The 18143-nt window shown below is 36.4% G+C and overlaps 1 long non-coding RNA gene across 1 annotated transcript; it reads right to left on the bottom strand.

Annotated features, from left to right (window-relative positions):
- Nucleotides 1-3139: 3139 nt before the first annotated feature.
- On the bottom strand, nucleotides 3140-4635 carry LOC149668685 (uncharacterized). The gene is made up of 3 exons (XR_016367184.1): nucleotides 4216-4635; nucleotides 3568-4147; nucleotides 3140-3419 (listed from the first exon to the last, which is right to left on the bottom strand). It is a non-coding gene; the product is annotated as an uncharacterized LOC149668685 (long non-coding RNA).
- Nucleotides 4636-18143: the final 13508 nt, after the last annotated feature.

Here is an 18143-nt window from a genome sequence, read left to right as displayed (position 1 = left end):
TGTGGCTATTTTCGGTAGAATCGCTTCGAAGTCCGCGAATATTACGTACTTCAACTGTGAAAATTAATTAGCAAATTTTAATAACCACCTCGATTGACACAATTTATAAACCTAATCAATTAAAGTAATAATGAATATCTTACTTTTTCACACCATCCGTAGTTCTTAAATTCTAAGACGGGATCCTTGGTCGGCATGATGATTTTTTGGGGTCCATGTATACTGCAGTCAATGACGTGTTCGTCCCTTCGCGTTTCGGAATCGGGACCCGAAAGTCGGTGTAAACAATACCGGCAATAATGAGTCGCGCCATTGTGTCCCGTAAAATCACTTAGAAGTCTACTTAAGTGCCGAATAAGGCAATAATGTTTGGTTTCACCTTTCGTTATGAGAAGGAGGTCTATTTGACGATGCTTTTCTACCCGATTTGTGCTAATGAAGCGCGGGAAAACTTCGTTTTCGTAACAAAACACGTTTATTGATAAATTGTTTTTGCGCTCAAACTTTTCCATTCTAGCGACACTAAGTTCGAATGGGAACGTTACCCCGGTTAAATTTAACTCATCTTGAAACTCTACATATTTTTGCACTCGGGAGGGGTTATCATTAGGTGCTACGGGGTGAAGATGAGCTAGTATAGACCATAGAAAGCATCGGTTGTCGTTGTTCTTAACATTTATCAGCGCTCTTTTTTGGGCAAGTTTCTTGGGTAGTTCAATAAAAGTTCCTCCGACTAACGGTAAATACGATATAATGTTCACTTGAAGAAATAAAATCTTGTCTAACACCCAACCACTACCAGTGTTTTGAAATTCGTCAATTTGATTTTTTATACCGGTCACGCAAGAATCTAACTGTTTAGGAATAATGTCTCCGGAAATGGTTTGTTGAGTCCGACTATTATGATAAGCTAGAAACTCGACCTCTTGAGCCTCGTTCGCTAATTCCCGAGTATAGCGCGCGCGAACTGAAATGTACCACTTGATCCCGTGATCCCGATTTAACTTATTTTGTAAATAGTTCTCGATTAATGCGCGGTGGCGATTAACTAACCCTTCAACGTCCGTTTCAATAGCTGATGGTGTTATCCGTCCGCAAAAAATCGCGTGTCCCAAGACTTGTAATTCCTCCAAAGTATCGAGGACGGGGTTGTTTGGCGGTGTGGCGATGATTGGCTCTGGTCGTTGTGCCTCTTCCGCTTCCTCAAAATTCGCCATGAATGCGTGGAGATTGGCGTTCTCCTGTGTGCTCAGAGGTTCCAGGGAGGGTTCTGGTCCATTAACTCCGTCCATGAAAGAATGGATATCGGCGTTCTCTTGGGTGCTCAGGGGTTCCAGGGTGAGGTCGTGGTCAGGCTCATCAATCCCATCCATGAAAGCGTGGATATCGGCATTTTCTTGGGCACTCAAGGCGAGCATGGAACTTTCGGGATCGTCTTGGGTTTCGGCGGTGGACGTGGAGGGTTCGGATGTAGCGGGCTTAGATCGTTTAACTAAGACATCGCTAACACCTTCAGCCTGACGCTTCGCTCGTGACTGGCGACTTGGTTGGGTTTCGGCGGTGGACGTGGAGGGTTCGGATGTAGCGGGCTTAGATCTTTTAACTAAGACATCGCTAACACCTTCAGCCTCACGCTTGGCTCGTGACAGGCGACTTGGGACTATATTACTATGCTTCCTAGCTACGTGATTATTTAGAATATCACGTCTAATAAACGTTTGCGGGCAGACGGAGCATGGAAAACTAATATTTTCATGTTTTTCGCGTTTATGTCTAAGAAGACTACAATTCTTAGCATATTTAGCGCCGCAAATATCGCACATAACCATTATGACTGGTATAGTTTAACTTTAAATAAAATAAACTGAAAACTTACTATCTGGAGAAATCTCTCAGAGACTGGTGGTATTCTGTCAGGGGTTAGCTGAGGAATGGTATTGATGTATAAAATTCCCGGCTATTTATACTATTCTAATCAAGTCCACAAAGGGTAGAGTTCACCAAAACCGAAACCAACATGTTTAGTTTTTTATCTGGTATGTCGTCATTTATAATAAACCTTTGATCTCTATATCTCGCTCGCTTATCAGTGATCTTCGATTACTATTTATCTAGTATATCTTCATTTATAATAAACCTTTGATCTCTATATCTCGCTCGCTTATCAGTGATCTTCGATTACTATTTATCTAGTATATCTTCATTTACTGTTTAAATAAAACTATGCCCATTTTGCTTTCCCCGGTGCTTATCACTTTACGTGTTTGCTTATCAATACTTTAGATGTTGATTTTAATAAAATTGACCCCAATTTGTTTATTTTTCCATATGTTTGTTTTTCCATATGTTTGTGTTTTACCAAAGTGATGATGACCTTTATAGTATCATCTTTTCTATCTATGTGTATTTAGAAATAGAATTTGCATTACTACAAAGTTCAGGGTCTTGAAGATTGGTAAATGACCTTTATTTAGTAAACTTTTATCTACATTTACATAGGAATAGAATTTTGGATGTTGCAAAGTTCGAGGTATTTTAAGATTGGTAAATGACCTTTATGGAATCTATATTTACTTAGGCTTATGTATTGGAATATTGCAAAGTTCAGGGTTTTAAAGATTGGTAAATTTCACTATAAACCCTAATGGCGGCGAATTAAAGGGTAATTATTCAGGCCTAATTTGAACTATCCTATTTATTCATTATAAATGATAAAACTTAAATATTTTTCCAGTTTTATTCACAAACCAAGTTTTGAATTACATACTACTATTGTAGCTATTCTTTTACAAAAATCCAAACTTAAAAATGTTGAATTATTAAACAACTGGGTAATTAAATTAATATCCAAATTATTAACAGCATTTTCGTAGTGAATATTCACACGTTCAGCCCAGTCCATAGTCACACACTCGTGTTGTAGCTGGGATCCATGGGAAATGATACAACCGTTGCAGGCCTCTTTAATATATTTTGTCAGTTGCTGATGAACAATTTCGTTCACCTCCAAGGACACTCGCTTGGCCGCGTTTAGAAAGGTTACCACTTGATCATGTTTCTCCAAAAGTTTCCCCCAAAGGGTGGCTCCAATTGCGAACCCGTTTTTGGTTGGGTAGAGAGTTCCATAGTTCAACCCACTTCCTGCCTTCATCTCACGAATGTTGAGAACTTTCCAATCCAGATACATATTCAGTTCGATACGTTTCAGGTTCGACCCATCAAAGGACATAGATACTGGTGTAGCATCATCATTCTGGAAATAGTGGGTCACTTGCTCTCGCATTCCGTAGAGTTGATAATATTCAGTCTCCGTCAACGTGATGCCGGTTGAACCGTCCGTTAAGCCTAGTCTAACTTTACAGTCAGGTGTAACCGTGACTGACTTTGCAGATGAAATTTCGAAGATATTGGAGGTGTCCCTAATTATAGAAAAAAGAAAAAAAAATACGCATTTAGTGAACCAAATTAAATCCATCTCTTTAAATGATTTTAATAACTATAATCATGCTCTATATATAATTAATTCCGAATAATGGATATAGAGAAAACTCCAGAGAGTGTACTTACATTATAACGTAGAGTTTCCTGTTGCTGAATTCCGCTGCTGTGGTACTTTGGTTGCTGGAGAGAGCTTGGTTAGCCGTAAAATGATCTTATCACCACGTGCACGAGTTTTTATACATGATAAACCGGAGACCTTTGATATGACCGATAACACTCAATGAAGACATCGATAAGCCCGATAAGATTTCTAGTTTCGATCGATAAGTTTGGAAATAGCGTGAGTGATATCGGTTATCGGTTCTGGTTTACCCCCGCCATGTGGAAATATATTGATAAACAGTTCTAGTTTCGGTTCTAGTTTACCCACGCCACGTGGAAAGATATCATATCGATAAATGGTTCTAGTTTACTATCTGGAAATTTTCCTACCACACATATCTTATCGATAAAAGATTCTTATCGGTTCTTGTTTATCGCCGGCAACGTGTCTATTCACGTATCTAGATATTTCAAACCACCACCACGTGTAAAGCAGTCTTAGCATTTTAATTCTCCTCCGGAATGGTTTTAAAGATACACCTCGTCTTAAATAGTAAGTTGAATTTATTTTATAGATGAAATGCTGCATATCGGCTACCATATACTGTAAACAGAGAGATCCGAGGCTTAATATTCAGCTTATAATAACTTATATTTACAAACAGTTCTTACCAAGTTTTCTTATTATTATTCGTATGTTTTGTTTCGGAGACAAGCAACACCCACTTAAATAAATGCTTAGAATATGTAGCTTATTTAAACAATATATATAAATATATTAGTTAATTGGCTTCATCCCGAGTTCGACTAGAGTCTCTTAAACAAACATTTTGGACAGACAGCAGGAATTCCGATCCCATTTCCGCTTTGGCGCGAGATTTGAAAATATCAACTTAGGGGATAAGTGTAGAGATTTAAATTCGCAGTGCGATAGGCTTAGAATAGGTTAGGTTTGGTTTGGTTTTATACCCGAGATTTAAATTACCCACGCAAAGGCTTAACAATTTCAAATTTCGTGTCAAAGTTTTGAAGTGTTTTGAATTTCCAGTTTTTCTTAAATATTTAAATAAATGTAATTAATATTAATTATTTTCTTCGACAATTATTTAAGTTAGCGTGCGTTGCACCCTGTTAAGGCAATAAAATTATTATTAATGGTATACATTAATTAATATTAAGGTTTGAATCAGAATGTATGCCGTCTGTCACCATTCCCAAAATATCTTAGTATATAAGACGTTCAGTTCCTATTATATAATAACTGTAGTATGACATCCTAATCTTTGCTTGCCTTATCAGCAAACTCAGGATTTTGAAAATCACAATGAACTTTGGTCTTGATTGAAGTCCGATAAGGCTTAACATTTTCAAATTTCCCGCCCAAATAAAAACAAAATGGCGCCGAGAAGAAACGATGACGTCAGAGCCCAAATAAAAACAAAATGGCGCCGAGAAGAAAATACCACCGAGAAGAAAAAATGGCGCCGAGAATGACGTCAGAGAAAAACAAGATGGCGCCGAGAAAAAAAATGCCACAGAGAAAAAAATGGTGTCGATACCATCGTGATACCGTCGATACCATTGAATACCATCGATACCATTGAATACCAAGTGAATTTGAACTCTCCTTTTCTACCTACTTTCGAATTCAAAGAGAAACTTCTAATGAAGACTATTCTTTTTCGAATAACTTGTTACTCATGATTGATATTCTAACCTTGACGTAATGTTATTTTCACAATAATCCAGAAAACGTTATTTTCCTTGGACGACCAAGTTGAAAATTTGATTAGCAAAATTATCGTCGCCAAGAATGAAAAAATTAATATCCAAACCTGCCAGAAAGAAAAATTTATTTATAATAAGAATTGATCCTTAACTTAATGGGATAATACTTCAGTTTGCAAAGGTTCAAATAGAAAGAACGTATTGGTCACTCTGTTAACGCTGGGTGCTTTAGTAACAAACGTCACTGCATCTTGGAAATACGGATATGAAAAATCATCAAATGGTTTGCGATTCAGCGATAAAGTTAATGTTGAAAGTGCCATTCTAGATTCCTGTGAAAGTACCAATGATTAAAGCGTTAAAATCTAAGTTAAAAATTATATCGAAGGAAAATGAAACTTCCAAAATCGTTAAAATATCTCAAGCCATTAGCAAGTCACTATAATCTAGAACTGTAACAGCTTTACATTAATCATGGTGGTGGAATTAGAAATTTAGAGGAAGGATGTACGAAAGATAAGGCAAGATAAACTATCGAAATATCTGGCATTATAAGCTTACCCACGAGTCGAATAAAGATACTTATCTCGTTATTGCAATAATCCAACATAGGTTTTTAGGGAGTAAACCGATTAATTAACCAGTTCCTATTTGTTTATCTCTATTTAACTAAAAATATATTGTACCTTTCGTGCAACCATTCCCACAAGTCCAGTGCAATGATTGGCCCTTAGATTACACACTCCCCACTGGCCATCTTCAGGAGTTACAATTTCAAATCTACATCGAATACACAACATATGAACAACAACGCAATAAATATTATATAAACAGGGGAATTTCAGGTGCAAAACAAAACTGAATATGTTGAATGAAAAAGGTCGAAAGGCTTTATGGGTAAAATATCCTAAACGCCAGGAAAGTGCAATTTCAAAATTCCACGTAAAAGCAATTTGGATACTTGAAAAATAGGATTTTGGACAAAATTTGCAAGATATTGAATTTACGTCCGCTAAATTCGCGATTACCGTCTTTCTCGGTCCGAAATCGGAAGGCTATGTGCTGTTGCCATGCAATTAATTTAAAACACATTATTAAACAAGGGAACTTTAGAAAAATTAACCTAAATTTAAGGTGCTTACGTCATTGGCGGCTACATTAAGCGTCTGATTTTCACACATTGTTTCTCTACGAAATTCATCTCAATTGTAAAGGCTCCTTGTAGTTTTCAAAGCCTTACTCAATACCGTACACCGTCTCGTTAAATATTAATTTCCTTAATACATATTTTGTAGGAACGAGTTTCTGACATATGCCTTAGGTTTTTCGTGTCACGCCATTTAACAACACGAATGGTGCGATTAAAGGAAAATTTCAGGTAACAAACATTATACCCTTCTATGTACAAAATTAAAAATATTAATAAAAAGATCTCTTATTTCAAAAGAATTAGTATTTGAGTCGTCTTAAAAATAATCAAGGACTACTGCGCCATCCGCCATTGGTTCAGTGGCCTCTGCTAAATCGAAACACTTACCCCTACTGGATTGGTTTAATTCTTACAGGCTGAGAGAAAGGTAGGTTCGGTTTAGCAGACGCCACTGAACCAATGACGGATGGTGCAGCAGTCCTTGATTATTTTTAAGACTAATTAAATGCTATTTATTTTGTACTAAGAGATAATTTATTTTGTTTTAATATTTTTCCTTTTATATTTAGAAAAAGCCCGTCCTTTTAAGATATAATGTTAGGCTACCTGAAATTATTACTTAACTTCCAGTGGCACTAACTCAGTATTTATAATGCAAATTGTTTAAGTAAAATCTAGTCGATTGCGAAAAACAGAACACAGTTACTGAAAAAGCTATAACTTACTTACATATAAATTAGAAACTATCACGCATTTTGAAAACAGTTGGCGAAATTTCTCGCAATTATCCATAACATTGGCAACGTAATATTTCTATTTTCAGGTGAGTACAAATATAGAGAAACACTGAGAGAAATATGCATTTGCGTTACTAGGCCTATATATTCAAAAATATAGTCAACACTCTCCGCCCCTAACTTTAATGGCAAAAATAATTGTGTTTGTGAGAAACAAAATAAGCACGGCGTTCTAAAACCACCAAACACGCTTAAGCCTTTGCGCCTTTAATGTCGAAGGTTATTTTCCAACGCCTTACCAAAATTTCTCATAATTATATCAAACCCAGCGATTAACATAATTGACATTGTGAGCACTTTGCAGAAAATATAATTTTCCAAACCCCAAGTTGCCCCAAGAAATCAAAAGGAAGAGGAGATATGCGATACACCCAGGGATGTGAGGCGTGTCTAAATAGAGTAAGATGTAGCTATAGGTCAGGTGAGGAACGAGGACTATAGCTCAGCGAAAATCCTGAATGGTGGGTTAGAAATGTCGCCCTTGCGCAGAGATAAAAAAATAAGAAAAGTAGGGGTGGGGGGTTTTGTAAGACATTTTTTCTCTGCTGATTTGGCGCCGAACGAAATGCCTGGTAGAAGGTAACAGATGAGAGTCCATAATACATTAGTATTTATACATATACACGGTGTGAGCACGTAATTCAGTAGGCTGTGATTTACATTACACATTTTCGTATAACCAGGGTCTCCGTCTTTATTGAATCTGGCTTTATGTTGTTAATTAGAGATAATACCGGTTGTTTTTTTATCTATATCCAGATACTATTTTCTATACTTGTGTTTTTTATGCATCGCGGTTATTCTTTTAACCTTTTATTTTTCATCTCGATGCCTTTAACTATATAACCGGATAACATTCTGATAACGTAGGTCAATTGTTCAGATAGCAGTGTTCAGTCACTAGCGTTCCCGAAAATTAACTTTAATGTTTTTATTAATTTAGAAAAGAGTTTGTAACCAGTTAGTCCCAGAGTCGTTCTTGCGTCAAACAACAACAGGTTATGGGCCCAGCTTGCTTCCACTGCGCAAAGGTTTAGAAGTCATACGAAGTTCAACGCCGGGAAGATTATCCTTTAAGGTGCGGAGTCAGACGGAGAATGGCCGGAAATCACCTGGGACGAATCGAGACGTTAACGAAAGATAATTATGATACCTGGAAAATGCAAGTGGAAGCCCTGCTTCAAAAGAACGACCTCTGGGAGTACGTAGATGGAACTTCAACAAGGCCAACTTTGCTGCGGGGAACGGAAGGCAACGCCCAGGCGGTCGCTACCTGGGACAGTAATGATCGAAAAGCAAGACCGGACCTAATCTTGTCGATCAGTCCGTCGGAGTTGGGATCTTATTCTTATTTATTATTTATGTTATGTTCTCATTATCTAATGATGATATATTTTAGAGCTAATACAAATAAACCCCTGCCTTGGACCATGGGGCCACGAATTCATAGAGGAAGAATGGAATCAATTACCCCAGAGGAATTTTTACTGGACCCGTTAATCCGTGATTTCGAAATCGTTTCGTCTCCTGCAGCAACCTATTTCATGCAAGAAGCAATGAACACCACTCAGGGTAGAATCCCCGCGCATCCTCAGGATGTCATCATACTGCACCCGGATGCAGAAGAACCCGCAGAAATGAACGCCGGACCCACCGCAGTTGAAATCCACGAAGAGGAACCGAGGGAGACCCCAGTAGAGATGATCATAGCCGAAACTATTGCCGCCATAGAACAAGATGGTGCCATGCCTATGCCAGAAGTTGAACTCGTTTCAGAAGAAATCAGACCCCCTGAGGTCGAAATCGACAACCTTATTGCAGAAGTCCCTTTGGTAGAAGCGAACATTACCAATGAAGACGCCCAAAGAAACCTTCTTGTCGTCACAGCAGCCGCCGCAGAAAACGTCCATCCGGACCTTCCCGTCGCCACAACCACTGTCGCCTTTCCGACCTCTCCTGTTCGTCGACCTCCACCCACCGTCTCTCAAATGGAATTGAACTTTCTTGATTACGGAACCATACTCCCTTTTAAAGTGGGGTATCGAAAATAACATTCATCTGAACGTTACGAAGTGTAACTACATCATTTGAGTCGTAGGTTTAGTCTTTCTGACGCTAATTATACCATCAACGGCGTCCCTATAAATAGTTTCATCCCTACAGCTTCTAGGTGTAGTAATATCCCCTAGTTTGAAATGATCTAACTAAGTGACCAACGTTTCCAATCGCGCCCGACGCCTTTCTGGTTTTAGACGCAACACTAGTCATACTGAAGTTTCTACAACTCTATTCCGAACCTTTTGTTTACCAATCTTGGAAAATGCCTCCCCCCGGTCCGGAATCCCTTTCTAGCTAAGGATGTTCGGGCTTTAGAATCAGTACAGTTCACGCGTCTCTCTGTAATGTGCCCTAGGGCCAATAGAGCCGGCCATGTTCCCTACTCTGAGCGATCAAAAACGATTGGTCTTAGTCCCCCATTGAGGTGCGTCGTGCAGTTTCCGATGTAGAGACACTTTGGCGTCTCCGGGTTTTTTTTGGATTTTAAACTGGAATCTTTTGTCCGGATAAACCCTAAACATTCATTTCATTCTTTACAATTTTCTAGGTGTTTATTGCTTCAAAATTCTTTTTTTTTCGTGTTATGAGGACCTGGAATTCTCTTCCTGATGATCTTCCCCGGGAAGAGTCTTTCCAGGCTTTCAAAACTGGGGTTTCTAAATTTCTTTACACTAACTGGCTTAATTCTTTACTTTAAATTACTCAAATTTTTAGTCATTCATAGATTTGTATTTATAATGTTATAATTTAAGTTTAAGTTTTATTTGTCGTTTTTTGTGTATCTGTCCCGGTAACCACACTTTACAGGCCTAGGCCTTCTGTGGTTGTCTTTACTACTGTTACTAAATAAAGTATTATTATTATTATTTTCGTGATTATTTGGTCTCGGGACTATTTGTTATCGTGATTATTTGGTCTCGGGACTATTTGTTATCGTGATTATTTGGTCTCGGGACGGTTTGGTCTCGTGATTATTTGGTTACCTAATTAGTTGCCACCTTTTCCAAAACAATGGTTCCAATAATTAGCTGCCACTTTTTCCAAAATATTCTCCTATTAATTATCTGACACCATTTCCAAAATATTCCTATTATTGCTAATAAATTGTTCGTGGTAAGAGGCGGGCTTTTAATACTCATATAAATAATCTTCTTACCTCCAAACAAGGTTGGGTTGGGTTATGTTAGGTTTGGTTAGGTTTAGTTAGGTTTAGTTAGTTTAGGTTAGGTGTGGTTAGGTTCGGTAAGGTTTGGTTAGGTTAGGTAAGGTTTGGTTTGATTCGGTTAAATTTGGGTGTTTTAAAAAATTCTGACGGGGTGAAAATTTTTTTAAAATGAGACTTTCGTGTCTAGATACTAATTTTTCCCGAGACCCAATTTTTCCGGGACCAATTTGCCCCTAGACCAATTTGTCCCTGGACCCATTTGTCCCTGGACCCATTTGTCCCAAGACCAAATCGGTGAGACCAAATTGTCGCGTACCGCATATATTACAAAGAAATTTGCAAGAAGCGGTGTGCACAATAAATCTGCCTTGACGTAGCTCTTGTAATTTTGGCCACTTCTCGCCACTCAAAGTAGCAATGTTTAAAATGGGTCAGGAAATAGGCGAAATGGCTATGTTTACATTAAGGATGCACCAATATATCGGCCTATCTTTTTGTTATCGGTATCGGCCAATATCGGCTACATGACATGTCACCAATCACAAGAATGGGCCGCAATTATAAACATCATGGTAAAGACTTAGACATCTTCAGCACAAAACAACTGCAATGCAAACATTTTTTATTACAACGAATGAAATAAGAGATTTAATTTTGAATTGTCTATTTACTAGCTTTAATCCATATTTTAACTTAACTTAATTTAAATTTAATCTTACAAATGTGTTATAACTTGTTGGAACTGATTTACTCTTTTATAACACAATAAACCCCCCTTAATAATATTATTATGTAAACCTATATTTCCGGGAAAAATTTTACAAGATATAAAAATATACTAATTGAAAATTATTCCCACAATTTAACATTTCCCTTTAAAAATGCAAGGTTTTCCACAATCTCAGTATTATGCCGTTGTTCACGACTATATGAGAAAGTAATTTCCTATAGTGTCGTATACCTTCCGCAAACAATCGATGTCGACACTGACGCTCTCTATTTTGTTTGGTGTTACCAAGAAATTATATCTAGTATCTCAGAGAGAAGGTATAAATTCGCCTGATTTCCAGCTTTATCTCCAGTCCAAACGTAGGTCCAGAGTTAATCCCCGTCTTTAAATTACAACCAGCATCTCATTGGTTCTTGAAAACTCACGTCAGCGCGAAGACGCGAGTGACGAAAATTACAGTCATATTTTCCGACCGAGGAGAGGCGAAATAGCCCGGCGCCTCCTTTTACGTCCCCCTTGTATTTTGAAAGGGGGACTGGGACTATGGCGCGCGAATACAAAGGCATCTTATGCGTTCTCTCTGAGATGCTGATATAACTTCTTGGTGTCACTAATTTACACTTTGAACTTTTCACTTGTGGTCCATAAGTTTGCTTATAACGCTACTTCATTTTGAACAAGAAAAGTAGCTGCATTTTTACTAAAAACCAAGCAAGCATTTAACTTAGACCATACCATTTTTATGAAAGGGGTTAGGGCTAAAATATGTATCGGTACCACATTGAACGAAAAAGACGTGTCACGTCTCTCTAATAAAACAAAGTAAAAACGTAAATGGTCCTAAATAATGCTGATTCTACTCTTGGAAACGATATTCATGGAGAAATAATATTTTTTATGGGCCGATAATATCGGCCGATATATCGGCTCTACCCATATCGGTGCATCCCTAGTTTACAAATATATACTTTCAATAATAACAGCTTTTATTTTTTATTTTGAATGCGCAATTGAAGTTTTTGTCTTTAATCTTTTATTCAACCAGTAATTTACGTCATTTACGAAAGACTATGAAGCATTTTTTTTCGAATAACGTGTTGGTTGTGGGTGTTAACGAAACATGGAATTTAAAATTTAAAATTTTCTTTGCACGTAACTGACTATGCTTGAAACTGAGGCTAGGATGGAAGCTCCAAGCCAAAGTCCCAAGTGTCCACCAACTGCTCCTAAAACGTCATTCATCTATAAAATATTTGAAATTTCGTTATTAGACCTAATGTTTTCCTCTAAATTATTGGAAATTCCAAAATTGCTTCGAATATTCCTTGAAAAAAATTCTATAATTGATTTCATTACTACATCATGGAAGAAACATTCTACATTTGTACGTTACAAAATATGTCGATTATAGCGATTTTTGACCTATCATACAAAAAATAGTAGGAAAAATAGTATTTTGAGTACGATAAAACTATACCATAGAAGGTATATTCAACAATAACGAAGCCACCCTGTATAGATTGTTATTTCATTTAAATTAACATAAATGTCTCACCGTCTACTTTGGGTGAGTTAAGTATACAACTTGATCAAGTGTCGAAAAATACATCTTGAACCTGGAATTTTATAATTTGCCTTCCTAAGCCTAAATGGAGTAACCAAAATTTCTTTACCTCCCAAAGTCAGCACTCTAAAGAAAATAAATGAAATATTACTATTCAAGAAAGTATTTTTATAATTTTTAAACTTATTATAGTAATTTATTTCGTCATTTGACTTTCGAATAATGAGCACTCACCAAACCATCCTCATCAACAGGTTCGAGATAGGATAACGAATTTTCATATTTCGGATCGCTTCGGGCAAATATTTCAATAATGTTTTAACTGGATTATTATTTTTGGAAACCGGAAATTTCAATCGACTCTTGGTCATAAAATATGGTATTTTCACACAAGGACCGTTGCAACGACATTCCTCTACTCTTTCGATTATTAACTGACTTGACTTTTGGAGACAACATACTGAAAAAAAATTTCATTCAAATTTCCAATAAATACATTAATGAGAAATAAATATTGTAAAAGCTTATTTCGCTTACCAGTGTTCAAATTAGATATATTACAAGGTGGAAAATTTCCCATTTCTTTGATGATTGGATCAAAGCAACCGCATCTCTTCAAGTTGACGCTCTGAATACAGGCATTAATGCATTCCTAGGCCAGAACGAGCGTAAAGGAGAGGTTGAAAATTTGAAAAAAAAACAGAAAATCAAAAGAATGAAATTTACGTTTGAGTTTTTACATTTTGCAAATTGCTAGAGATGGCAATTTTGAATTCTGATACCGATATTTTCGATTAAAAAACGATAATGACTATCTAAATAAGTTTTGTATACAGGGTGTTTCTTAAAAGCATGTCATAAATTAGAGGGTGTGTTTTTGGGTCAAACTGAGTGAAAAGTGTCAAAGAGCATGGGGTCTACAACGTTTAGTTTCGGAGGTACGGGCCCCAAAACATGGAAAATGTCACAAAAGTGTAGTAAGACATATCAGCTTGCTCATATTGTTTAGACAATTCCAATATCCTCCCATATAAGAATTCTAATGAGCCATTTGCTAGCAGAAGTGTATTTTGACAGGACGAAGTGTGCAATGACTGGTCAATAAATGGTAATTGAAAGTGACAAACAAAGAAGAGTTCCCGGCCACGTATCTTTTAGTCGTACATATACCAAGTTAGCAGCAGTTTTAGAGGTGTTGTTCAAAATGCCCAACATTAGCATTAATACAAACATGTGCCCGTCTTACGAACGATTCTTGTACATGTTGAAAGATGCCTGGCGAGCTTCGAATTGTTTTACACCCTTCAAGTATTCGTTGTCGCACGTCGTCCACATCACGGACTTCACTTTTGTACACCAAGTTCTTGAGATAATCCCAAACGTAGAAATCACATGATTTCGCCGGCCACTAATGTACAATCTACCCACTTTATTACCTGAATATGCAACTATGATATTTATCGATAAGCACCTACTGCTATTTATTGATAAACAACAACTGCTATTTGTAATGGTCTAGTGCATGGTTGGGATGTTGGAAGCGAATTAGTACAGATTGGGGTTCTAGGCAAGATGGACGATATCATAAGAAAATATATATTTTTTCTTATTAGAAAGAGGAAGAATCGCCGTATAAGCTAGCCAATGAAGTTTTTGTTAATGATTAACGTAATGAATTAAAATTTTCAGTCCGGAAATTGCGAAATTATTAGCTGCGATTTGAAAACTGCGAATGTCCATTGTAATACTTATCCGTAACATTATCGGCACTCGGAGAGGTAATACACGTTTTCTAAAGTAATTTAGGTGTGTATCATGCATACCAAAACGTTCTATATCCTAGTTTGTTTATCTCAACTCTCTAATTAAATTGACCTAATGAGTTATCGATTACCACCTTTGTTTTCCTTGCAATTATTAAATCCAGACCAATGCAAAGCCAAACTCAAATGTTTCGTAGATCTTAGTATTGGCTTGAATATAGAGACATGAAATTACGGTATTTTTTAAAAAAACCATTTAAATTTAAACACTCTTATTCTGGGAAGTATAAGATTAACGTTTGATAGGCCAAATTGTAAAAATAATCTTGGTTTAAGTTTTTTAATAGGAAATGATTGAATATGGTCTAGTTCATATGAAGATAATTTTAGTTTTGATTTTAAATGAAATAAACAGCAAATTGAGAAACAAAAATATATCTCATCGAGTCGAGACGTAGTTTTTGGGCAGATAATTCTTTAAGAAGCTCACAGTGTCTACTCCTCTACTGGATATCCTCTAGTCATATTAAGGATGCATTGTTCAAATGTATATTTAAATTTTGGCTCACTCTAAACCGTTTAGGAATAAGAAAAATCGCAATCGGTGGCAGCCCCGCCATCGGGAGGCTAAACGTATCTCATAACTATCTTAAAACTAAAGATGATGATGGAGTAGAAGCCAATGTTGCAGATCTATGAAAGAACGTTTTCATCAGACTTGGTAAAATTAAAATGTTATGTTCTCTAGGTAGAGGATTGGCTCAGTTTCGGTGTTGTTGCGTTTCTAAAACACAACTTCACAATGTGTTATATACCTTTTTTAATGTCAATTTGAGAGTAAGATTATTATGTTAATGTTTACATTTGCAAATGTATGATATTTTGATTCAATCTTAACGAATCATTTTCGCGAAAACAACTTAGTTCGTACAATAAACTTTTTTGTATTTCGGTTTATATTTCGAAGTAAAAAAAATTCTAAAACCTCGTTGGTATTTCTCGTGTAATTAAAAACATCTGATTTAAATTGTTTTTTAAACCAATGCTCTTACAAATTCAGCCGTTCTTATAAAATTTAAGGAAGTTCTGTTTTGTATAACATTGTTATCTAACAAGCTGCTTCTTATCTCCAAATCAGATAGGAGCATTTTGTATCATTAGGTTTATTACTATTAAGTCAGTTGCTTTTTGGCCTATATACATTTTAATTAGGGGTGTGCGAATACCACTTTTTGGGTATCGAATACTAAAACATTTTCCTTATCAAATAACGGATCGAATAGTTAGCCCTAATACTCGCGAATACTAGGCTTAACTATTCGCAATTAATCGGATTGTAACCCTAATAGTTGCGAATAGTTAATACAAAGCAAGGAGAAAAATATTTAGAAGCTCCGAAAATTCAAAATACCTCTCCTCATTAGTGGCCTAGTATTTCTTAAAATTTTCCTTGGCGCTTCCTGGTAGTTTTTGTTGGGAGAAAAATAAAATCGGGATGATATTTTTAAAATAAGATGGGTCTCTCTAGTGCCAAGGACATAAATTTATGGTAGTCGAACTTTAACCGAATAGTCAGTTCGGCATTCCATATTTGTATTGAATAGTGAAAATGGGCTTATCGAATACCGGATCGAATAATTCGGTTCAGTATTCGATTGAAACAGTTTACCGCACACCTCTAATTTTGATCCAAATTTAATCGAAATATATGAAACTCAACGTCTACTGTTTTTGACACTATAAAGAGAATATTAACAAGTTGGGAAAACCAAAATATTACCTCTCCGTGTCGAGAAGATTATATAAACTTAAGTATCCAAAGAAAACGTCGACCTTTTTGCCCTCATCCTTTCCCGCGCTTTGCGCTTCCGCATTTCATCCTTACTCTCAACATTATCTTCCTCCATTTTACATACAAAAATCAAATACTCACAAAAAGAAGCGGACAAAACCTGCTGGCTGTTTACAACCACTTAATTTGACTTAATATCCAACTTCCAAACACAAATATTTACTGGTAGATAAATTGACATCCTACAAGCAAAGAAAAATTCTCAAAACTGGCTCCCGCAAATTTAATAGGTCTATTTTCAACTAGGCGGGCCTATCTGATAAGATTTAAAATATATATTTTTGAAATTTTTGGTCCGACTGTTATCTACACGTAGATGGTTTTCAGTAAAACAAACAAGGAGCATAAACACAATAGTGGAAGCTTCAGTCTTATTTAAAACATGTAAAACAATTATCATCTCTGCAAATAGCTTACACATGTCTCACCATTGCCTAACGGTTTGGATTTTTCTAAAGCAATCTCAGCACCAAAAATATTTTTTGATACAAAGTAAATGTTTTATATTCTTATTAAGAATAAAACAAGAGGATAAAAAAGGACTGTCCTCTGGTAACTTTGTAAGCTTTTATCATGATTACTCTATACAACAGTAACAAGGAGTATAAACCCATTAGTGGAAGCAGTACTTTTTTCCGAAACAACCTCGCTTATGTTTATCCTCTCTAGAATTCGCTAAAAACGTATTACTCCTACTTAAAATATTAATAGACAGGAAAGGATTCGTACCATTAAAGAAGGAGCGCAATATTATCCATATTTTCATTTCATATACAGAGAAAAGAAATTATTATGTTTCTGAGAGGAGCTTCCCATTTTTGTTGTTGTTTTGAAAAATATATCGCAATGCACGGGCGTTGAAAGACATAGGAGGAAATGAATCAAACATATCACATTGCACGGGCCTTGATAGATATAGGAGGCAGGGATGGCCAAATTACTAATTGGCAATTACAAATTACAAAATACAATTACAAATTACAATTGTAATTTGTAATTCAATTACATTTTTTCTGAACTTAATTGTAATTGGTAATTGTAATTGAACAAATATTGTAATTTGTAATTGGTATTTTGTAATTGACGTTTCCAAAACCTTGAAAAAGTAATTCAATTAAATTAGTCACCCCAGTAGCACATGGGCTCCGCAGAACAATCTTTTAACAGTCCGTGTGTCTGCTAGGTGTCTTAAAAACTTGGGACTGATAATACATGTAAATACATGCCTAAAAGCACTAAAGTAAACAGTCCATTATTATTACTAATTTTATTAGTCACTTGACAGCCTCCGAATGCTCTAAATTCAGCCTGTTTTTTCTTACACTAGAATGTATTAAGTCAGTCCCCCGGCTTGACTATATTAAGTCTCGCATTTTCAGTTTTAGTCTGGTTATGAGATAGTCCCCCGGCTTGACTACATTAAGTCTCGGATTTTCAGTTTTAGTTTGGTTATGAGACAGTCCGCCGGCTTGACTATATTAAGTCTCGCATTCTCAGTTTTAGTCTGGTTATGAGACATTCCCCCGGCTTGACTATATTAAGTCTCGCATTTTCAGTTTTAGTCTGGTTATGGGACATTCCCCCGGCTTCACTATATTAAGTCTCGCATTCTCAGTTTTAGTCCAGTTATGAGACAGTCCCCCGACTTGACTATATTAAGTCTCGCATTCTCAGTTTTAGTCTGGTTATGAGACATTCCCCCGGCTTGAATATATGAAGTCTCGCATTCTTAGTTTTAGTCTGGTTATGAGACAGTCCGTCGGCTTGACTATATTAAGTCTCGCATCTTCAGT

The sequence above is a fragment of the Phalangium opilio genome, unplaced genomic scaffold (genome assembly GCF_054372755.1).
Source record: "Phalangium opilio isolate 3A_F unplaced genomic scaffold, DU_Popi_V2 ptg000054l_1, whole genome shotgun sequence".
NCBI lineage: Eukaryota > Metazoa > Arthropoda > Arachnida > Opiliones > Phalangiidae > Phalangium > Phalangium opilio.
The sequence above is the reverse complement of the archived record's forward strand: the minus strand, read 5'-3'. Positions and strand labels throughout refer to the sequence as shown.